Source organism: Candoia aspera, chromosome 1 (assembly GCF_035149785.1).
Source record: "Candoia aspera isolate rCanAsp1 chromosome 1, rCanAsp1.hap2, whole genome shotgun sequence".
NCBI classification, from domain to species: domain Eukaryota; kingdom Metazoa; phylum Chordata; class Lepidosauria; order Squamata; family Boidae; genus Candoia; species Candoia aspera.
Window position 1 is genome coordinate 297097066 of NC_086153.1, and position 24548 is coordinate 297121613.

Consider the following 24548-nt stretch of genomic DNA (forward strand, 5'->3'; position numbering starts at 1 on the left):
CTCCCAAACCAGGGTTTCTCAAACTTGGCAACTTTAAGATGTGTGGACTTCAACTCCCAGAATTCTGGGAGTTGAAGTCCACACATCTTAAGTTGCCAAGTTTGAGAAACACTATCCTAAACTGTACATCCTGTCGCCACCCCACCCCAACATTTTTCACTGATCAGCTTGACACAGTTCATGAGTGTTATGCAGCAACAGCTGCAGACAGTTTCCCATCAGTCTATTTTTGGTGCAGCAAGTTCTGTGTGTGTACGCGTGCGCGTGCACATGTGCGCCAGGCTGCATATATATTTAACTTCAGATGCTTTAATCCAAAGAGGTCAGGAAATGCGAGCAATGAAGGCTCTTATTGTGGAAGGCTGGAATGCGCTGAAATGTTGACATTGTCAGGCAAGAGGCCCCAGGCAGTGGAGGGTAATGCTGACCTCACTGCCTCACACTTGCTTTTGCCTGCCCCAGAGAAGCCAGCATTACAGCCAGTAACCCTTTGATGCCCAGCAGCCTTCAGAATACTATACACCTCCCTCTTTCTCTTTTGTTTTAAAGGCGTAACAATTTTCAAACCATCTATGCTATTTATGGGGAAGGACCTTCTAGGCCCTTTGGAAATAGATGACTGTCTTTGCAGGAAAATTGCCACATGATCTGTTTTATGAACTAGTTCTTCATCTTCCATTTGTACTAGGTAGGGTTCAGAAAATTTGCCTAATTCAGCTTTCCCCAACCTGTTGTGCTCGGCCTGTTGCCACTGCTGAGTTAAAGATCTATCCTCCCCTTCTTGGACTGGTAGGAAACGCAGTACTGTAGCATGAAGTTTGCTGTTCTTGTTGCTGATCGTTACCCTGCTTCTATTGCATCTTCCAAATCATTGCTGAATGGTGTTGTCCTGATTATGGGTGTACTGTGCAGCCTATGCAAAACAATTGGTTGATTCCTCTGTCTTTGCTGCTCTCCGTTTTCAGCACATCACAAGCCAGTGGGAAAACATCCGCCAGTCACAGCACAGTAGCAGGAACAGGGTAGTTTTCCTGCAGGACCATGTCCATCCTCTCTGTGTTTCTGCATCCCTCTTTCTATATCCCATTTTGGCCTAACCCAAGTAAAATAAACAATAGCAACAGACCAGAGTCATAAAGGTAATGGTTATGAGTAGCACTTTCATTTAGGATTTCTCCCCTCCTTCTTCCTTTATATAGGCAACAACTGACTTCCAGGTTCTTCTCCAGAATAGTTGGGTGCAAAATTCCAGGCAGGTACAGTAAACCCTTTGCTAACATCTTGTGGCCATCCAGACGTTGGCAGCCCAGGTTTGGTGAGCCTCTGTGAGGGGGAATAGTTTAGCCCTCTCGCTCCACTGTTACACTCTTTCAGCTTTGCACTAGACCAATAATGGACATGGATTTAAAACTCGTGCAGTATTGCTGGTTGAACAGTTTAATGTTCTTGCCCAGTTCTGCCTGACCAGAAGCTCCAGTCATACAGCTCCCACGCTTAGCTCTTTAGAGAAAGAACAGCAGAACGGTGACAGTCAAAGCTAACCAGGGTCAGGAGGTGAGGGGGTGTCCTGCAGCAGCCTGAAATGGCCAATAAGTGCCTGTCTGGTCCAACCTACTACAAGTTGCCTACTACCTTTGTCTCCAGTGTAACAGCTGGTGAAGTTACAGATTTAATACATTTTCCAGCTGTTGTTGGAGGATACTGTGAGCATAGGGGAGAAAACACTACCTTAATATCACTGTAAGGCAACAGCATGGGGACATAGTAGAAGAAAGATGTTGCCAGACCATGTCTGGGCCATGGCTAGGTGCAAAGGGGAAAGGCTGTATTTGTTAAACCAAAATATAGCCCAATATATTTTAATCTGTTTTGCAAACTCATCCTGTGTGATGTGTTTGTTGGCTTCCCATAGTCACAAACAACAGACAGTATTAGACTAGTAGAAAACTAGTTTAAGTGAATAAACCATGGGTAAGATAACCATGGATTTCAGGTAAATACAGCCTCAGAATGTCCAGTCAGTCCTGCAGAATGGTTGGGGATTCTGGGCGTTGTAATCCTAACACATCCTGGGGGCAAGAGGTTGGCAGAGGCTGATCTAATTGTATACAGCATAAAAACTGTACGGAATATTTGTTGTATTATCATACAGTAACAGGAAGACACTGGGTATATTACATCCAGTTAAGTTCCTCATGGAGGACACATTCTACAATAACAAAGCCATCACAAAGAAAACCCTGTCCTATATGACCATCTTTTTGATGGGTTTTGCGTGATTCTATTGTCCCTATTAAAAAGGAAGCTCTCAATCATTGTTGGCACTCATATTAATAACAACAACAACCAAAGGCATTCCTACACTGCCATCATTTCGACTCACTAGTCCTTCAAAAGCAGTCTGAAGTCAACCAAAAATCTTCATTATCACTGTCCTCAAAAGTGCTAAGATCATCATTGCTCCTTCCAACAATAGTAGAGTGCAAAGAATGGAATTCAGTCAGTGCTCTTTGTCTTCTTTGTCCATTTCTAGACTACTATGAGTTCATTTCCCTGGTGATTTCCAAAAGTGTCTGAACTGTTCCAAATACGGGAGTGTTGCAAAGCCACTACTATCTTCCAGCCACATTTAATGGCAAGTCCCCAAATCCGAAATAGACTTCCCATAAAATCTGCAAAGCTACAGCATTTTTAATGCAATATTGTCTCCAGTGCAATTCTTACCGTGCTAAGGGCTCAAAATAAATCAATACACGTGCCAAACCAGTAGGTTAGGATCACTCTGGTGCAGAGCTGATTTTAGAGTGGTATAAGAACCACATGCAGAATTACCCAAAGTTCGATGTTTGCTTATGAACTTATATTGCCTTGAGTGATTATTATCATTCAACTAAGCACTGGTTGTTATCTGCCCAGCACTGAGTTATTATCTCATTCCTACAAAAACTATGATTGGGTAAATCATTCTTGTGCCCAATTTCAGGGAGAGAAAAAGCAGGCAGATATGAAATGATGCCTTAAGAAAAAGGAGCTAGAGAAAATCATAGTCCTGATCTACATTACCTTTCTCTGCAGCAGCAGAACAGCCAGAGAGAAACCCAGAGAAAACAAAAACAGAACATGCACTTTCGGACCAAGGATTTAACATTCAATACTGCGGTAGTTTCTGAGTATTTCCTAGTCATACTCACTCCACTCCTGGCTTCCACTAAGACTCAGTTGCACCCTGCCTAGTTTCTGGTTGGCCCGGCTGGGTTTTGAATTGAATCAGAATGTATTCATTTTTAATTATATACTCCCTGCGGTCTTAAAAAACAAAAGGTGGTAACCTATTTCACAATGTCATAAATGTTGTAAGCCATTCGGCATCAAAATTATCCTCTTTTCTGAAGTGTTTATGTGTATCCCAATACTTGATGAAGGATAATGGATTGTAAAAAGAATGTTTTACAGTACGATAAGTTAAGGAAGCACACTATATCTCTGTAAATAATTAAGAAATACTAACATTATGATAACGAGCAAAAAAGACTCACCAAATGCAGAATGCAAGGTTCCCTTGGGCTACAATAAAGATATATTATTCCTCCCCTAATAGAGGCCAAGCCATGCTTTATGAGGATTGATGGATAGGTTTGACCCTCTGCAACATTGTTCCTAAGTGGAGTATTCTAATCTTTGGCAAAGCTGTTGTTGTTGTTGTTGTTTTGGTTCCTTCAAGTCATTTTTGACTCCTGATGATTGCCCGGACTAGTCCCTGCAGTTTTTTTGGCAAGGTTTTTCAGAAGTGATTTGCCATTGCCTCCTTCCTAGGACTGAGAGAAAGTGACTGGCCCAAGGACACCCAGCTGGCTTTGTGCCCAAGGCGGGATTAGAACTCACAGTCTCCCAGTTTCTAGCCTGGTGCCTTAACCACTACACCAAACTGGTTCTCTTTTTAATTCATATCAGTAAACTGTAAAGATGCCATCAAGCCAAGCTTGATTTCTTCTATATAATTTTATTAAGGATTTTGATTTCAATAGTAAAAACTAACTAAACTTAAAGAAAAAAAGAATTGTAAGAAAGAATAAAAAGTGCAAGAAAAAAGAAAAAGAAAGAAAAGAGAACATAAAGAATATGATACAGAAAAAGAAAAGAAATATGTAAATAAGTGACTTCCAACCTTCATTACAAGTACAGACAAATATAGTAACTCTTCACCCCTATAAGGTTATGAACAGATATCTCTTCATCCCATATCCCATCCCTTATCTATAAGCAAATCCATAAAACATTAACATTTCAATCCTGGTGTCAGCAAAAAGTCTATAAAGTGTTGCCAGAACTTTGCAAAAAAAACCCTCTTATTTTAACCTTGATCAAATAAACCAAATTTATATTCCTTCTTTTTACTTCTAACAGCCTTAATCTTTAGTTCATTCAAATATTGTCATAGGATTTGATTTCTCTTCAATTCTGCTTTATCCCATCACACAGACTTCTTCAAGGGCTTAGCAAGCCTCTGTTGCAGATTCAATAAGAAAACATTTTCTAGGTCATTCTCTTGGTTTGTCATTTGTATGACAAGCCAAGTTTGTCCAAGTCAGTAAAGCATCCTTTTCCAGATCACTCTCCTGGCCTTTCACCTGTAGCTCCACCTTCCGTACTCTCTCTGTCCTGTCAGGCAAAACTTGCTCCACATCTGTCATTCCCTCATTTGGACATAATCTATCCATAGAATCAGACATATTTACTGACATTGTTGATGTTGTAGCTACTAATTTCTGGCTCCATTCTTCAAAGATCTCCTTTAATATTTCCAATATTAAACATTATTATGTTTTGTGTCATTTTGTAAGTCTCAATTAACTGACACCAAAAGCTGGCTTGTATTTTTTTTCTTCTGCTTAGAATCTTTAGTTCCCTCTAGTGTCCAGTTTCTAAAATCATAAAGTTGTTATGTTATGAGCCAAGTTAGCCAAAATAATTCTGGTTCGCACAAGAAGCTATTTACAGTATTTTTTTTTGTAGTTGATTCCAAAATCTTATAGTAAAAGTCAATATTCCTAATTTAACTGGACCCTTAATCCATTTGTAACATTCTTAGATCAAAATCTTATTTAGCTTTTTGCTGTTTATTTCAAATCCTTTAAATTCTTAAGTTTGTAATTAATTTTTCTTTTGTTCAGAGTTGAAGTGAAACTCACCCAGTGACTTTTTAAACTTGTCATTCAGAAGGTCTCTAATAGCTTTAAGATGGTTAATAGGCAATTTCTGAAAGTGATTAGAAAGTGAGGCTTGCAGACTTTAAAAGTTGTGAGCAAGATGGTTAATCCCTTCATCTCCCGGTGCTCAAACCTGCAGAAGACCTCTGTCCTGCAGTCTTCTCATGAGGAGCAGCTGTCTGGAGCACATGTGGGCTATCTCCCATCCTCTCCTTATTTGGAGAGGTTTCAAAGGACCGGTCTACTCACTGGTTCTTTGGTCTTTGCCATGGTTGTCAGCTCTGCTTTCGCGGAAACATCTTCAGTTCACCATGCCTCCCCTGGAAGTCTCAAGTCAGCCTTGTTTTCTAATAACTGATTCAATTTCCTTTGCAACTATACAGAGGTGATTTACCATTGCCTTCTTCTGGGGGAGTTTTTCAACTTTCCAGTCTAGTCCATAGCCCTGCAATTTTCTAGTGACCCCCGGTGCAAGTAGTAATCGGCCCAACCCTGTTTGGCTTTTCTCAGATAAGCATTGTCACTTGAGCTGTGTAATTTGTAGAGAACAAGAGGAAAATATTTGGGCTATGTAAGGTACTACATCTTTTCAAAGTTTTGGCATGGCTATTATGAAGACACCCCCATACTCCCCATTTACCTGTGCATGAGAGCATAGGCACAGATAATTCTTCTACTGGGATTGTTGCCAGACCAAAGCAGGCCATTCTGTCTGTGAGATTCTGTCTCTTGGCAGTAGTAGAGAGTGACATAATGTTGTGAGGCTAGAAAGGTTGGAAACTGACTTTTATAGAGATAGTAACCTACAATTTTTAAAGTCTTATTTTCAATTTGAAATGGCCTATATTTTTGCCAGGTTTTTTTGTTGTTGATATTTTGACAAGAGAAAGGATATTTGTTTTCTTACAGTTGGTTTGAATTCACAAGCTAAAAGCTAAGGAGTATATAGTACATATTGTCCCATGCACAGATCTGGTGAGTAACTCTAGCAATATATACAGTACAGCACACTAGTCCTTTCCAGGGTGGAGAGAGAATAGCTCTAGGGATCCAGGTTAACAAAAAAAGTGCAGAGCAGACAGACATGATCTCATCTTGTGTACAACTAGAAGAACTGGTCCAATCTTCCACTGGTCATAATTCCTGATCATAGCTCTCAATGGCAGGAATATACATCTAATGTGAACCAAAAACTTGCATCATTAAATACACCATTGATATACTACAATCAGAAAATAAAAGTGGGTGCAATAGGAACATGCAATCATTTTTGCTACCAACAGGAATATCTACAGAGGTTAAGTTTCATCTGAGGTGCAGCATTCATTTGAGAGCCAGTGTTATAGTGCACTGCTGGATTAGGAGTGGGGCATCCAGGTTCTTGTCCACCCTCAGCCAGAGAAGCTCACTGGATGACTTTGGGCCAATCACGGTCTCCCAGCCCAACCTATCTCAGGCTTATTAATGTGGGAGTAAAAGGAGAAGGGAGTATTACGTATGTTGCCTTGAGCTCCTGTACTAAAAAGGTGAGATATAAATCTAGTAAATAAGTAAGTTATGAAAAGTCAAAGGGAAGACTCTTGCTTAGTGGTAGAATAACTGCTTGCATACAGAAAATCCAAATCCAATGCCTGACATCTCTATGTTGGATTGAGAAAGACTCCAATCGGAACGTCTAGATAACTGCTTCCTATTAATGTGGACAATACTATTTTGGTAGACTAATAGTTCTATAGTATCAGGATGTTCCTGTGCATTATTACCATGAAAATGTGCATGGAGCTCATATTATCTCAGCATAAGTTCACCATTACAATATTCTAGCAGAAATTCAGAATACAAATGTTCAACTGACTTCATACATCCGGTTGATCTGCTTGACCCGAAACCTTTCTCAGTTCCCAAGCAAGATCTAACTCTATTTTTAAGCAAAATAGAATGGGAAATCCCAACCTTGTAAACAAAATTAGCACATGATGACGCCAGTTTATACGTAGTGATCATATACACCACAGGAAATAGCTGAGTGGAAAAAAGAGACAATAATTTGAAGGTTTCCTGGTAGCCTTTTCAGACTAGATTAAAGATGACTGAATCCTACCCACCCACCCCCCTTCTTCCTTTTTTAACTTTTTTAGCTTGCTTTGGACAGTTGTTGCTGCTTTTTGAAATTTAATCATTTGTAAAGCATCACATGCATCAAGCAAGGAGTGTCTTATTCAGAGATATTTAAATTGTGCTGCTGATCTAGACAGACAGACACACACACACACACACACTATGCTAAACCCAGATTTTGTGGGGTATCATGAAATGGCCTTTTTGCTCTTGCACCTAACTATGGAAGAAACATATTGTTTTTGTTGTATTTTCATGATGTTGCCTCTTCTTGTCCCCACCCCTTGAGTGAAACAGCCTTAATTCATCCTTAGTTGCACCAGTATTGAAGTGGCATTTTCCTCTGATTCCATCACTATCAAAGAGAAGCCTCAAAGGCTGTAAAATCTGTCACATTTTATCACTCATTAATTTGGAGATAATCAGTGTGGTAAATACAGGGGAGGCACAGGGTGGCGAACTTGGGACCCACGGATACAGAAGGTGACAGCTGTCCACACTGCTGTCCTTGCGTCATAGCCTCAGCAAACCTGGGATAAGCATGGGATAAGGCTACCCAAAGAGCTTTTCTCTTTGCTGCTGATAGAAGCTATAGTGGAGGAGTAGTGTGGAACAGGAAGGATGGAGGATCCCCTGGAGCATGCTGGCTGGGGAATTCTGGGAGTTGAAGTCCACACATCTTAAAGTTGCCAAGGCTGAAAAGCTGCCCTGGAGCATAACAAAATGATCTTAGAATACTCTTAAGCCTTATACTGTAGAAGCTTTAGTGGTTATTTGTTCATGTTGTCCCCCTCTAGTCTGAAGTTCTCCATTTCAGGCTTCTAAATTTAATCCCAGGAAAACAGCAGGAATTTCTGATGAGCAGGGCTCCTTTTTTTCACCGCTCCTCTTGCAGCTGTTCCACCATTTCTGCTCCTGATATATGCTTGGCTCTCCTGCCTGGAAAGAGAAGTCCCTCAAGAGAAGGTGGCAATCCTAGACCTCAGGCAAGGAACTGATGGAAAAGAATTCCAGAAAGTGAAAAGTAATTTTTATGGATCGTTGAGGATGGAGGCCGTCATTGACACCTGAACTCTTTTACTATACGGGGGATGTTGGCCTCAGGGCCCAAAAAAATCTATTCTGGAGGTATCAGCAAATTTCATGCTGGCATAATTTTCTGCCAAGTCAATGGCACTTAACTCAGCAGCAGGAAAAGGTCCGAGGACAGTGATTACCAGGACCAGCCCTGGATACTTTTCTGCCCAAGGACAAAATATTGTCCATGTTTCTTCTGTGATCAGAAACAAACTGGAAAAGCAGATGACCCATATTTTAACACTAGCTAAGCAACAGGGTCCTCCAACACATGATGTGCCACCTTACTTTGCCTAAGGGTAGGTTGTCCCTGCTAGATCCCCTCTTGAGGAAAGAAGGAATTTGGAAAAGAGATGAGTCACCAGATGGGAATTTGAAGATGGGAAAGGAAGCCTGAGCAGAGGCAGCTCTTTTCTCGCCTTTTCCAATTCTTGTTTTGCCTTGTCCCCCATTCCCTAAGCAAGCCGGTCCCTAGATGTGCTGCTCAACAAGCTGCAGGACAGACAGCAGGGCAGGGAGAAATGAAGCCATAGTTGCAAATTTCCCTGCTTCATTAAGAACATCCCAAACTTCGGAATGAAACCTGAGATCAGGCCATGGTCATCATTGTTAAAGATCAAACTTTCCTGATCCAAACCTCTCCAGTTTGCTTGGCTTCCCATCATCTCCTAGACACCAGGCTGTTCTGAAGACGTAATCCAGCCCATTTTGAAGGCATGCAATTGGGAAAGATTGAGGAATAAAAGAATCTAAGAAATCTGCTCAGGGCAATGTATGTAATCATATGACCATTATTTAGGAAGAACTGTAGAATGTGTCTACTTGTTCAGTTTAGCCAGGAGATGCACAGGTCAAGTGTTCAATGGTTTTGCAGTGAAGCTCAACCCTTTTGTGCCCTGACTCACCCCTTCTCCCTCCCCCGGAGCATTGCATGGATTCAAAGGCAAGAATCTTGAGCTGCAGGTGTGACAAGGGTACAGTCGAAACTAAAGGAAGAAGTGGGGGGAGGATAATAAATCACACCTGTCCCAGTGAGTCACCAAGAATTCAAGTTAAACTCTTTGAAAACTTCCAGCCTTGAAAGCAAAGCAGAGCAACAAAGGAACATCAGCTAGCAAGCAGCAGGTCTTATAAAGCAACAACCGCAATCAAGTAGCAGCCTAAGTGCTTTGTGATCAGTAACATTTCTGGAAAAGGCATCCCCTTAGTCACATATGCATTTCCTGGCACAGATTAACAGCTACTGGGGGACATTTTGCAGCAATGATTAGAAAAGGATTGGTGTCAAAAGCTTTAGAGTAGAAAAAGATACCACCCCTTTGTCTCAGTGGTCAGAGAGCCAGGGCTCAGGGCTGTCTGCAGGGGTGGTCAAAAAAGTCATGATGACAGCTGTGCACTTGAAGCCATACTCTTCTTTTAATGCAACTCACATAAAAAAGAGGCAGGATTTTGATCCTGTGGTTACAACTATCACCTTGGCCTTTTTAACCCCTATCCTCCCCTACACCAACCCAGAAACCCCTGCCAAGGCCTCACAGGTCTGAGCAAGGGAAAGGGTGGCCCATGTTAGCCAGCCAGGCAAGGGAGGGAATCGGGTGGTGGCAGCACAGAGCAAACTGGCCTAACCTAACAGGCTCAAAGCATTGCCTAGAACTGACCTAGCGTGCTTGATTTCCCCTGCCTTCCAGCACATAGTACTTGGCACGTTCAAAACACACCCTGTTATAGAGTAGGGTTGTGCAGTAGGTTAATTTATTTATTTATGGTTCAGGGTGTCACAGAAATTCGGATAATTTCATAAACTGTAATTCAGTTAAGTGTGTGTGTGTGTGTATAAAATTCCCTTCTCACCCTACGGGTGGTGTGTGTCTTATACCAGAGGCCTGGGAGTTTGAGGGTTCTGCGCAGTATGCTGTTCCTAGCACTTCACTCTTCTGGACAGAGAGCTCTGATGATGCTCCTGGGATCTGTTGGAGCCACTCTCCCAGCTTGGGGGTCACTGCCCCGAGTGCTCCTACCACCACTGGAACCACTTTGGCCTTCACTTTCCACATCCTCTCTAGTTCCTCCTTCAGGCCCTGGTACTTCTCCAGCTTCTCATACTCCTTCTTCCTGATGTTGCTGTCACTTGGCACCGCTACATCTGTCACCACTGCTGTCTTCTGGTCCTTCTCTGCCACCACAATGTCTGGTTGGTTGGCCAATACTTGCCTGTCCATCTGCATTTGGAAGTCCCACAGGATCTTAGCCCTTTTACACAAACTAGTTTTACACAAACTAGTTAAACTTACACAAACTAGTTAGACACAATTGTGAGCCTTATTTATTTTTATCCTGTCCTTCCTCTAAGAAGGCTGAACTGAGTACAATAAACCTGTAAGATAGGTCTGGGAGATAATGAGGGGCCCAAAGTTCTTAAGTGAACATCATAGTTGAGTCATTTTTTGTTTTTAACACACAGGTTCCTTCATGCCAGTCTGGCACTCTAACCATGGAAATTGCACCTACTGTTCCAGTGTAGCTCTCTCTTAACCTGATATCTTGAGACTGCTTGGCCCTATCATTAGGCTGGAGGAGACAGCTTATTTTTAGCATCGAATGTGGGACTGCCTTAAAGGTAGCAAACTGTCAACCACATAGTTAATGCTGTTGTTATTGTTACTATTACACTGTAAGTGTTCAGTCCGTGGGTCATTTTGCCACCCTCAAGGCCAACTTAAAGATATTGGCAGCACCAAAGAAGTTCAAACAAGGGCAAGAATAGGACGGCAGGGAAAGGAATAGTCAGGATAGGCTTAACATGACTATATATTGAGGGTCAGGGCAGTAGGAATCCATTTCTCAGCTGCAGGCATTCTCATTATGGTTGTTCTGTAACTGGGTTTGATTGCCTGTGTTTGCATCTCCCCTTTTAGATGCCCCTTTAACTTTATCTTAATCAGAAGCATGAACAGGTGGTTGAGTTAGGTTCAAATGGCCTTTTGAAATTCTTCAGCAAATTAGCAGGCAGGGAAATTGGAGAGATGATTATTCAGAATTTTCCCAAAGGAGTTCTCCAACAGTTTCTCAAGGGCAAGATTCTCCCATGACAGTGATGATGACAACAGCAACATTCCTGGAAAAGCCCAAGGGAAAGGATCGTGGTGATCATGCTTTTCCCCCTGCCTTGGAAAGGGCCAGCTGAAGAAGTGCCCCATGATCTGCAATGATTTACACCAGAATTTCTCAACCTTGGCAACTTTAGGATTTGTGGACTTCAACTCCCAGAATTCCTCAGCCAGCATTGCTGGCTGGGGAATCCTGGAAGTTAAAGTCTACACATCTTAAAGTTGCCAAGGTTGAGAAACACTGGTTTATACAATAATAGCAGTTAGTCTTTAAAGTGCCCCGACTTTTTGTTCTTTTGCAGCAAGAAATGACCCCAGCTGCTCCCTTGAAGCTGTTGTTTCTCTCTGCCGATCAAGTCATCATGAAGGACCTGATTGAATTCATTTTTTCCTCTACACTGGCAACCCAGAAGCAAAGATTTGTGAGGATCTTGAGAGCAGTAGGATGAAATGTGGGTTAACCATTTTTCAGGGGATAAGATTCTTGTGCCTTTACAACCTGACAAGGTACTTGGTTCAATGGGGGAAACTTCTCCTGGCAGCTTGCCAGAAAAATATATTGCCTAGAAATGGGTACGCCATGTTGTATGTTGTACTTCAGTCAGCTCGGGAGGTGGTCAAGGCACAAGATCCAGGGAAAAGAAAAAAAAGAATGTAATAAATAACAAGCAGTATTTCCTTTCTTTCGACCAGTATTGGTACTGTTGTTTAAAAAAAAAAACCTAGGAGAGTCGTAACTGGAATGATGCTGTTGCATTCCTTAACTGGAATGCCCTTCTAATCTCCTTGCATTCCAGAACTGTGTTTTGAAGAAGCTGGTTACCTATGGCAACAGCTGAAAAAGAATATTACAGGCAAATTTTCAGAATCACAGGCTTTCTGGTCTATGTGCTTATTATGCACTTCCAGGCCCCATTAAAAAGAACGAAATCATTTAAAAGTCACCATGAATTGCAAGCAAGACATTTAGAAACAGGTAAAACAGTTTTGGAGAAACAAGTATGGAAAGAACACCCATACAAATCAGACATGTTTGAATCTATTTTTGTCAAGTCCTTCATCCAAAGACAGCAGCAGTATAAATAATAAACCAGACTTGTAAATGAGGAAACAGTGCAGATGTTCGGAGTGTCAATTGCAAGCAAATCTGTAAGTCCCCATTCATTTCCAGGTGAGGAAAGTTTTCAGATTATAAAAATATGTAGATGTGGTTTAAATATCATGTATGACTTTGGAATTTGCAAAGAGTTTTCACTCTATTTTCAAAGAAGCTTTCATTAGTAAAGCACTGGTGGTGGGGTATGCAGCAACACATGTGGATAGATGTGAACAAACCATTTAAATGTACACAACCCAGATTTCTGTTAATTGCAGTTCAAGCCCCATTTATCTAAATTTCTCCTTGACCGAAACAGGTTTCAAGTCTCCCAATCACAATAGGTTTAACCCCTTTTCATTGCAGTCAGAATTTAGGTTAGGGTTACAAGGTGTTCTTCTGGAGATGGTATCCAGTACTCCAAGGTACCGAAAGCAGAACAGACGTCTTCAGCCTGGTACCACCCAGCTAGCACAGCCAAAGGAACGAAGGGTCCGTATCTGGAGAACATTAGGTTGGGGAAACCTAGTGTGGCCATTGGGTGGGTTTAGGGCTCCCATAACAGGTCTGCAAATCTCAGAATAGCCATTAAATGGCAGCTCTTAATTTATTATTTATTTATTATTCACATTTCTATCACCGCCCATTTCCCCCTAAAAGGGGGACTCTGGGCAGCTAAAAGGGGGACTCTGGGCGGACTCCAGAGCTCCTAATTTCCTGTATCTCTTTGCTGTCACCTACAGGCCATCCAACTTTTACATTCCAGATATTGTAGTCTTGGATGAGTTCACGTATCAAGTCAAGCCATAATATGATTTATATGGTTTTGCTTTAGTGTGATACATAAACCAGCCACTTTAATTTATGAACCAGGGTTTCTGGCCTATTATTATATATGGATGAGACCGTAAATGCTTTGTTTAACAAATTAGGCTAAAACAAACCACGGCATTTCTTCTCTTAAACCAGTTTGTTTATTCTTGACCAAAATTAAAGTTTTACTATGCACAATAAAATCAGAAAGACAGTTGAGGAATGGAGTAAGAAGTACAGTGATACATATTTTTCAGAGTCTCAGTAACAGAGGGTGAGAAACCAGCAATCAATGTGCATTTCTCTACAGGAGAAGGAAATTAATATTATCATAATCAAGATAATTTTTCTAATGTAGAAAACGTAAGATCAATTAATTCTAAACCTTGGCTTAACTTCTTACAAAGCATCACACATAATTTACATCTGTCTCTGAGGAATGGCATGTGACCTTGTATCCCACACCTTTTTACTGAGTAAGCTGTGCTCCATGTTATCATCTTCTAATTTTAATGCTTGAAGGAAATACTGTACTTCCATGGTCATGAGAAGCAAAATGTTATCCAGAGGTTGATCTATCCAAGTTCAAAGTCACAGTTGTTGGAAATCTGTATTTCCAGTAACAGTAGGGATCTGCCACAGGAGTAAATATCTGAAGTGTTCATAAAGGATGTCCCTGTAAGATCCCTTCTAGAAGCTCTTTGAAGGATGGCATTGTTCACAGTGACTGCTGGAATATTGTATTCTGGAGAAATGAAGGGATGAGTAAAATATAACATTTATTTCTATAAATGCTCATTCTTCTTTAATGAAGAATAACTATTATTTACAATTTGGCTTTTTTTTTCTTGATTTCTTGCTTTTTCCTGTTATGAGAAAGTATTTTAATCTATTGATCAGACTGGGATATATCTGTGATTTTTTTCTCCCTCCTTCCTGGAGCTACAAGTAGAGGTTAATGGAGTAGCATATAGTTATACAAATTACCTAATGAACCAGAGAGAGGTTGTAGAGGAGCCAAGCCTTTGATGAGAACATAGTAGATTAAAGATCTCTGAAATTTATAAGAGAGAAAGAGGGATGGGACATTTTTAGAGCTGTCAACTGATTAAAGACATTCAACTGATTAAGAATATGAGTATTATTTTAGTGAATTAATGGAATATACATCAATACATGTGCAAGAAACTAGCCAATTGGGCTTTCTTTGATAGACAAGCAGATCTGCAATGGGAGAAGAAGGCCCAGGCTATCCACCCCTAAATATTATCTGCCCTCCACCCCAATTTTAGATAGCCTTTAAAGGATCAGATAAGCTTTCCCTTACTTTTTCAGCTCTCTCCAACATTTAGGCTCTTTAGGCAAGTCCAGCCAGTAGGGACTGTCTCTTCTAAACAATAATACTGTCAAGACAGGACTTTGGAAGAGAAATCCAGGACACAGTTCATCATAACAAATAGAAGAAATGCAGTGTAACTGGTTTCCTCCATGTTGAAGTAAGTGAAAGAATACACATTACAACAGAATGGATCATCTGAATCTCCTTGTTGAGATCCTTGAAGGCACCTCTGACCATGATTGTGTAAAACTGACAGCAGAATTTCTTGCCATTTTGACCAGGAAACAGATGAAAGTATAAAATAAGCCCTATTTGTATCAGAAAACAAACCTTTCAAAAATATTTTCCTGTACTTGAACTCTGCCCTCAGCCTCTAAAAAGATGTTAAGTGTGTATCCTGGCCATCAAAAAGTAATCCACCCTTCATGTAAAAGATGGGGTGGAATAAATGGGTAAAGTAGGCATTGGTGAATAAAACAGTCCAAGAGACCATTTGCAGAGACAGCATTATGGTAAAACTGGACAGCCATTAGAGAAGAGCTGTAGAGACACGACCTTAAATGTTCTCAGTGCTTGAATTTGCTTCTGCTTGATTTGAAGGTTATTTTCTCAAAGCTCCCTGTTAAGATCAACCCTGAGAGATGGAAAAAACACCATTTGATTCTGTCTAATTCCCAGTTCTCCAAGTTCTAGATCCATCTGCCATATTCAACTCCTGCCCCAGAAATTCTGCCATAACCTTTTCTTTGATCTCCAGATTCTTCCAGCTTTTGCTCCATTGCCCAGTTGCAATCATTAAAAATGGAGTATTTACATCAAAATGTCCTGCTTTTCTGTAATCTATTCTGTCTATAACTGGGAAGTCAAAAAACATCCTGGAAGAAGGTAATGGCAAAATGTTTCCACATTGCTGCCAAGAACATGTCACTGACATTATTGGGAGTTGTGTTCAACTTGAAGGAAACTTACTTTAGTTAAAGTCTCTAGTATGTCACATTTTACTATAAAGACTCCTTCATCTGTGCACAGTCAAGCCTTTTGCCAGTCCCAGACATCAGCATTACATCATCCTGGATTTGCTGAAAGATTGGGCAGGATACATGCTGTGAAAATTCTTCTAACTACACAATATTTAGTGTGCCATTTGTTTAGTTAGACCATTCCTTTGTTTGCCTCCACCATTGCTCAAGCAAGATACTAAAGTGCCAAAGAGAGAAAGAAGATAAGGCTACACAGATTTCCTGCTGGGGGCCTAAGAGAGGACTGGAGAAGGAGCTTTTGTTCAGCTGTGCGTGTTAGCATCTCCTTTTCCACCGTTTCCTGAAAACAAGGCCGGGGGAAAGAAAAATCACACAGACACATAACATTTTTCCATTTGCAGAGTGAACAGGGAAAAATAATGGGCTTGGGGGAGGGAGGGGGAGGCATCAGATATCTGCTTAGTCTTCAGAGAAAGGAAAAATGCTTGGGCGCCTGATCTGCCATAAATTGCATCTGGTGGTTGGAGCTACAGCAAGTTATTAAAGCGACTGCATTAAAGTCATAATTCAGCAGGTCAGCAGTAAGCCGACTCTGCAGTCTCCCCTCCATCATCCCTCCCTAACACATTTTCTGAGAGGGCTAAACTCCAGTGGCCTGAATCAGCTCTTACTGCAGTGCTTAATGACTTTCCTCCCCCTTAAAGGAGCTGAAGCAGGGAGGGAAGGGAAGCAAGCCAGTCTGCAGACAGTATCACCTATATGCACAAAAGGATGGTGCTGTCCATCCAGGATAAGCTGGGAGGAGGAGAAATTCCCCTATCCATTTTTTGTCCCCGATCTGGAAAGAGGAAGAAACTGCACTCAAGGCCTCCTATTTCAAAAGAAATTTAATTTGACTTGACTAAGGATGAAAAAGAAGACACAATATGTTGCTGAGTGGCTGCTGATGTGGGGAGAAATAATAACAGTTATTGTTATTATTTGGATTCTTAGAACCTGTTCAATTAGAGGTTTTCACAGCAGAGCTTTGTATAGCTGCCTGATACTATTGCTTAAAAAAAAAAAACTTGGCTGAAACCCAGCGTCAAAATTTGCAGGGAATCCAGGTAGATCTATTCAATTTCAACCAAACTGCTGCTGTAACTGGCTATATAGTCCTACTTCCTTCCAACACTTAATCCACTTTGGCTCCAAAACAGTTTTTGTGGATCTAATATATGTTAGAAAACTGGGGGCATGTTCAGGCTGAAGATTTTTTCAGATGAGGATGCCTGACAAGCAAGCTGCTTCAGGATATCCCAAATCTACACACAAACTATGTAAAACTGCCTTATACAAATCCAACCCACTGCTCCATCTTGTTCCATCTGGGCATCATCATGACTTGTAGCAGCTCCAGAGCTTCAGGCAGATGATTCTCAGAAGCATCTTCTATGTAAATATTCTTTCAAGAAAGATAAAGAATCGAACCTGGAAGCTTCTGTGTGCAGTTCTGGTACTGATGACTTATTTCTTTATAATTCCTTTCTGTCTGCATTGATCCCAGATGCCTCAGTGTCCTACAGTCCTGTGGGGCTGGGGAAACTGAGCTGATTAAACCCTATGAAGAGAGTTTTTCTTTTTCAGCATTTCCTATGACCTGTGGTGAGTGGGGAATTGTCCCATTGTCAGGAAGACCTAATTCATCCCATTTCTTGGGACCCCCACCCTCCCCTCCTCTGATCAAGGCACCATAATGCCTTGCCACCATCTCCCATCCTCCTCAGTCACTCAAGGACAGCTTCATTTCTCCAAAGTGGCTAGCTGAGGTTCCCCCACCCACCCACCCCCAATTTGTTCTTCCCTACTGCAAAATACAACACAGCAAGTGAAGAATGAAGGCACTACCTAGCTGCCATTTTTGACATTCTCCCTTTGGCCCACTGAAAGGATGACTGGATGACTCCCTGGGGGAAAATGGCACACAGCAATGAGGACATTCACAGGTGGCACAAATCTACTGCATAAGTTCTGAGAAGCATGGCAGTAACCATAGAAGTCTCCTGAGTCCTAAAATCCTTCTATCGATTTCCCGCTGCAGGCGGAGTGTTGCAAGGGAAGCGCAGGTTGCATAGTCCAAACAAGGGATTATCGTTCACACAAAACTCCCTGCAATCTTTTTTCTTTTTCCCCAGGCATGTCTTCATTTTCAACTGGCTTCTGCAAAGCTGTTTGCTAAAGAACTGTATATGCTGTATTATGGTACTCTGCTATCTGGAAGCAGCCCGAGTTACAAAACCTTCAGTAAGATTTACAGAAAGGAGTGTGAGCTGGCCACAAATAATAGACATAACAACAAAACTGAAGTCCTGCCTGTACAATCAGCAGGAATCTGATCTGTCTGTCCCGGGATTTTGGTTTGCTAACGGAATCAAAGGTCTGCTGTGCTGCTTACAAGAAAGTCCTTGCATAGTCAATTTATGATCCAATCTGACAAGAAAAACAGGAGAAGGTAAAGGATGAAGGAGAAAAATACAGAGCAAGAATAATGACAGAAAGTCAATTATGTGCAGTCACTTGGAATACTGTGTCTAAGAATATATGGTCAGAATTAATTCCAGACTTACTCTGGGGTATGTTTGCAACTAAGATCCAGTATCCATGTTGGTCCATGGATAAGTAATAATCTCAGTGTTCATAATGCAGTATTACAAGTTTCACCCCCCCAAAATTTTTCAGGCTGATGTTCCAGACATAATATTGTAGGTCATATCAAAGATGTGCATTACTAGTTTAAAATAATAGATTTAATCAGTACAAACGCTGTATGATAACAGATTTTTAGAGGTGACTTGGATGGCATTTTCTTCCTCTTCACTCAAATTTAAAGATATGCAATATGGATACTGCCAAAAAATCACCAGTTTTAAAAGTGTATTTGATTGCAAAGGCAGTCAGTTTCTTGCCTGTTTATATAAGGAGCCAGCCTTCTGCTTGCTGGGTCTTCTATTGACTGTTGCAGGAATGACTGCAGAGGCAGCGGGGAGTCACAAGCTGGAGGGGGGCAGGGGGGCGGGGGGGGGGGAGTCTCTTGACAGCACCTCGCAAGATTCCAAGAAATGGCTATGCACTTCCAATTCCGCAATTCCCGGGTCTTCTCTCAGGCACTCTAAGGGCAAACAGAATGTCTTGCAACCTGCTGGGTTGTAGTCCTCCACTGAGAATGGAACGTGCCCTTGACATGTGGGGGTGGGTGGGGGCCTGAAATCCACCACACTGGAAATCTTCTGAAGAAAGAATATCCAAACAATCACACTGCTTCCTGCGCCTGTGACTCAGCTTTGTCTGAATGCCGTGTCGACTAATGGGGGCAGGTGAAGGGGGCAGGAAGGAGGTCAGATCCACCCAGCAACCATCCTTTCGCATAGCAGATGAAACTGGACTCAAATTTAGGGTGAGTTTGGCTGGCATTCAAATATAGATTAAGAATTAGGAGGAAATAAGTTATCCTTTATATAGGGGATAGACAAAAGCTTTGCAGCTGGAGCACACTTTTTAACTCTTTGTTTGGGCCACTGAAGGCGTGATGGTAGTAGGATGTGGCATGATGATGGATGGGACAGAATTTAGGGCTTTTTTTTCAATTGTGGGGCTTTGCAATTATAATATAGGTGCATTAAGACTACTGGAGGCTTAACACACTTATTTTGTTCTCCCCCAGGTTTTAAAGTAAAACTGTCCTGCCATTTTTCAGAATTTTGCCTCCCTGTGACTTGGAGGTTGAGGGGGGGGGGACTTGTGGGTTGGTCACCCTGCTTTAGATAAACCAGTAGTAAAACTGTAACAGAATGAAGTCTGCCACCCATGCAATTCCAGGAAAGTAACCTGTCTGGAACGTTCTTTCTGAAAGATAGCAGAGAAGGATAGCATAGAAACCTAATAGTAAATAAACAATTGTGGAAAATGTTTCAACAACTAGGTATTTTTGTAAGATCTATCAGTTTCTATGTAGTGGTTAGGTGGAAGTAAGGAAAATCCCTTTGGATTGAAGACTGCCCATGCTCCTAAAACAGGCAAAGATAAGAGATCTTCCTTATGATGCTCATGGTTTATGGATGAAACGACAGAGGCAGGCAGCGACCCAGCTACACAACTTTGGCTGTCGATCGCATGCAAGCCACTAGTGCTGCCTCCATTCCTTCTTCATCTCATATTTTGAGGGAGGAGGCAGCATCACTGTGTCACCTTTAATGATTTTTCCAAGATCTCTGAAAAGGACTTTTGAGGGAACAAAATGACATATGAAGGTGTTTTATAGCAAAACAGGTAAGGCCATTTTGTTCATTTAACTTAGCACTGTTCCTTGTGGCCATCATCAAAGGAGAAAGGCCTCAGTTGCTCATTGAATTTAGGTCCCTGCAACTTGTTGCTTTTTGACTAGACATGTCAGAAACAGTCACAAAGCAGGAGTTCTATGTAATGGACGTGTAACATTTTTATCTATGATCTTAATTTGCTTCATGTATATAAACACCCCAAAAGTGTGAAGTACTTGAGTCAGATGTAAACATACATTACACAGCATGAAACACTTACCCAGATTTTAACAGTAGTTAACTACAGTTGCAGATGCCTGAATGTTGCAAAGCCAGCTTTGTCTCTGTATGCAAAATGGCTCTGAGTCAATTAAGGCTGGAACCCTGTGCATGCTCACCTGAGGGAAATCTCCAGTGAAAACAAGTCAGCCTGATTTCCGAATAAAAACACTTTGCCATGGAGTACGTATTTCCTATTCTTTACAGGGTTGGAATTAATTTCAGAAGATAATGAAATACTGTCTTCAGAGATACAAATGTATTCTTTTCCAATAAAATAAATTACCATTGTGTACTCTATAATGAACAATAAATCTAATACTACAGTAATCTAATGATCAAACCATAAACAAGAAGGAAGATTTTCTCCTCCTCCTCCTCCTAAGACAAGAGTAACCTTGAGGTGCAATCTAAAATCAAAGCATGGTTGCAAAAGACAAGTCCTGCAGATCCGTATTTCTCTGTGAATCACGGCTCTAATCCTTCCCTGCTATTTTCTCTCACCTCCCCAGAAGCAGCAGGAGAGGATCAGTGCCACAAAAGAAAAGGAAAAAATATTGCCTGTGCTGCATATGTAATGCTCGTCTTTGCTTTCCTGCAACCTAATATCCATTCCGCCCATAATCTAAGCATCTCTGAAGGTCAATCGAACAGACATAGCCTACCTGGGCCACCAGTCTCTGGAGCAGTGTTTCTCAACCCTGACAACTTTAAGATGTGTGGACTTCAACTCCCAGAATTCCCCAGCCAGTATATGCTGGCTAGGGAATTCTGGGAGTTGAAGTCCACACATCTTAAAATTGCCAAGGTTGAGAAACACTGCTCTGGAGGACCACTAGATGGCAGCAAAGAAATACGTAATACTTTTAAGTCTCTGCTGCCATCTCCTGGTTGTCCAGATATTGGTAGCCCAGATATGGTAAGCGTCAATCAAATGAGCATCACAGCCAGCCATGATAGCAGAGGAAATCTAAAAATACAGCCCTGCCTGCAACCTTCCTGGTCCTCTTTGCTCAGTGCTCACTTCAAGCACTAAAGGCAGTTTGGGAAGCACTTCATTTCGAAGACAAGTGGGTGAAGGCACAAGATGAATCTCCATAATGGTAGGTGAGGAAATGACCCTGCCCTGCACATGCAATACATGCCTATATTTGGAAGGGAGTGTTACAGAAACAAGCTGGCCATCAACTATCCCCCAAAATTCTCCCATACAAATGTTGATACCTAGTTTGTCTAGATCTTTTTACTGGTATTTGGTTTCATTATTTCATACCTGATCACCAATATTTTGCATTATTTGATTGCTAACATGCAATGGCATTTAATATTTGGCAGTTTTGACAGCTATTTGCAGAAAACTCTTAGCTTGAGGAGTCCCAAAGCAAAGTATCCTTGGTGAACAATGGGCTTGCTAAGCTTTCCATCTGGGCCCCAAAACAGGATTGTGTAAAGGAAGATGATCAACTACTAGTGCTGAGCTGGGGTGGGATGGAATTAAGTGGAGCCTCAGTAATGAAGTTTGTAGGGGTGCCATTGAGGACCCTGGAAGTTGCCTAAAAATGACACGTGGTGATACTTGCCCCAACCTTCAGAGATAAATTTATAGGTTGACCTCTGTGCCAAATCCTGCACTGCAGTCTCAAAATCCTACTCACCACAGCATTGCAGTGCATATTCCACATGCATGTTAAATTCACCCAGATTGCTGTTGGACATCTCCAATCAGAGTCCACTTGATTTGATGGCTTGACCTCAAATCACTCAATGTTCCCTTTGACTACTCATGATGGAAGAAAGTCATTAGAATAGCAATGATTCTCTGCACTAAATAACTCTTGCAACTTCTGAGGCCAGACTGTTCACTTTGCTCAAGGTATGTCTTTGAATGCCACACTTGGCTTTTCTTTTCAAAAAGAAAAATGATCTCTGGGATCTCCGCTTAAGATCAGCAGTGCGGCATAAACAGTTTTAAACCCTTTGTAATTGCTGTTTTTCCAATGAATATCCCACCCCTAAATCTGAAGCTGCCTTTTGTTTCTACTAGCAGTTTTCAAAGTTTTCAGAAGAAAGTGTGTGGGCTGCAAAGGGTTAACCCCCACCCCCACTGCATTGTGACTGAGATTGGGGGGGTTATGCAACTGCTTTTCATTAAATTGACTCTGAGAATGTGGAAAATTCCAGGGACATTTAGAAAGATGTAAAAAAAGATTTTATTGGACCTACCATCAAATGTTACAGAGTGAAGTGTTTGTGCTAAGGGTGTCATTGACTGAAATGCTTTTTCAGAAGTACTTCATTTTTTCCCCCCTACCCCCTTGTCTATTTTTCATTCATCCATCCAACAGTAAACAAGCATTCCGTACCCACTAAGCATACTCTATAATCCCAGGGCAGTGGGAAGGGGCAGAGGTGAGGAGGTCCACATTAGATTTTTTTCTATAGCCTTTTCATAATTCAATGAACTGAGTTTGCCCAGGTGAGATAGATCCCATGCTGGCCACAACATCTGCACTGGTCTGGAAAATACGTTCTCTGTTAGTAAGGAGAGTAATGTTGTTTGACATGAAAGAACCCCACAAATCCTCAGGAAAAATAGGTTTTTATTCTTATGTGATAATTAACATACAATGGCATTTTGTACCAATAACATTTGATAGATACAATGGGGAGCATTCCTGGGGTTTGACAGCTTATGAGAATTTGCTGAGACCGACATTGTAGCACCAAATTCCAAAAAAATCTAAATCCCTCAGAATTTGAGTTTTCAGTTCCAAAATAACTTTAAAAATCCACATCCGAAAAGTAAATTTAATTTTTGCTTCAGTGCTTCTTATTCAAAATTGAGAGCAATGAAATTACAAAGCATGACCGTTCTGAATATCTATTCATTTCCTAATTTCTTGCTCCTCTTGCCTTCATTCCAGTCTGGGCCATCAAGCCAGACTGGAGGCTCTTTGCCTGCGGTTGTGTCATTCTCGTTTGGCTCTGCTCCACAAAGAAACATCCCGAAGGTCTTTGCTACAAACCTGCCCTCTAATCTCCATGATGTTGCTGCTGTGGTGGGAGTATTTATGGCTCCCGTCTTACATTACCATCTCCAAAACATCACACAAAACAAGAGCGTAAAGAACTCTCCACCCCCCCCCACCTCCCTCTAAGTTGAAATGACATTTCTACAAGAACTATTTTCATCCAATGAGGGTAAGAAACAAACATCCGCTCCGTTCCACTTGTATGGATACCGTACTCTGCCATCCACTATCGCTTTTCTCCTCCCGCCATTTCGTTTCTTCTGGGTACGTTTATGTATAAGCCCAAATGTTTGTCCTAAAATCTCTTGGTTGCAGTCATAAATCAAAAATAATTCTACTTGTAGTGTTTAGATATAACACCCTTTCATTGACCAATGTTAAACACTTCATTCATACACAGATGTCAGTGCAATTATTTCAAGATACTTCTTTTCAGTTTCTGTATTAATCACCCTAGACTAAGATCATCCATGCACTTATTCTTTTCTTTGTCAATAAAACTTGCTCAGCATTCATTCTCAAATTCATTTCCTACTGAGATTTTCTTGGCTCATTTTTTCAGTGGGTGTGTTGATAGTAATCTTAGCCTATTTTCAAATATACCCTTTGCTGTCTGGATTATTGAGCACACGTCGTATGTCTCCAACTTAAAAAATAAAAATACTTCGTGGATGTGTGTTTGTGTGAAACCATACATGTGAAATCTTGTGAATACCAAAGAGAAGAGGTTGGGAAATTTTATAGTTAAGGATTGTTTACAGAAAAAAATGATTTTTTAAAATATGAAAATGTTCCCTAGTATTTATCCTAGTTAATCTTTATTAAATTCCTATCTTGCTTTTTCCATCCTATTTTACTTCTGAGGTAAGTCAGATTAAGAGAAAAGGTGATTAGAGTAAAGTCACCCAACTGGGATTTGGCCTGGGGTCTCCCTGACCCTAGACCAGCCTTTCTCAACCTTTTGACCCTGGAAGAACTCTTGAAATATTTTTCAGGCCTTGGGGAACCCCTGCACATTCAGGCTCAAATATAGGCCAGAATTACAAAAATACTATATTTGTTTCATGTGTAGGCCTGTACGTATGCATTAACACTGTCCTTAAACTAAAAATAATGAAACTTAGCTCTTCAATGTGAAGTTGCCTGAATTTGAAATAATTTTTTAACTAAATCGGGATCTCCCAGGGAACTCCTAGTGACCTCTC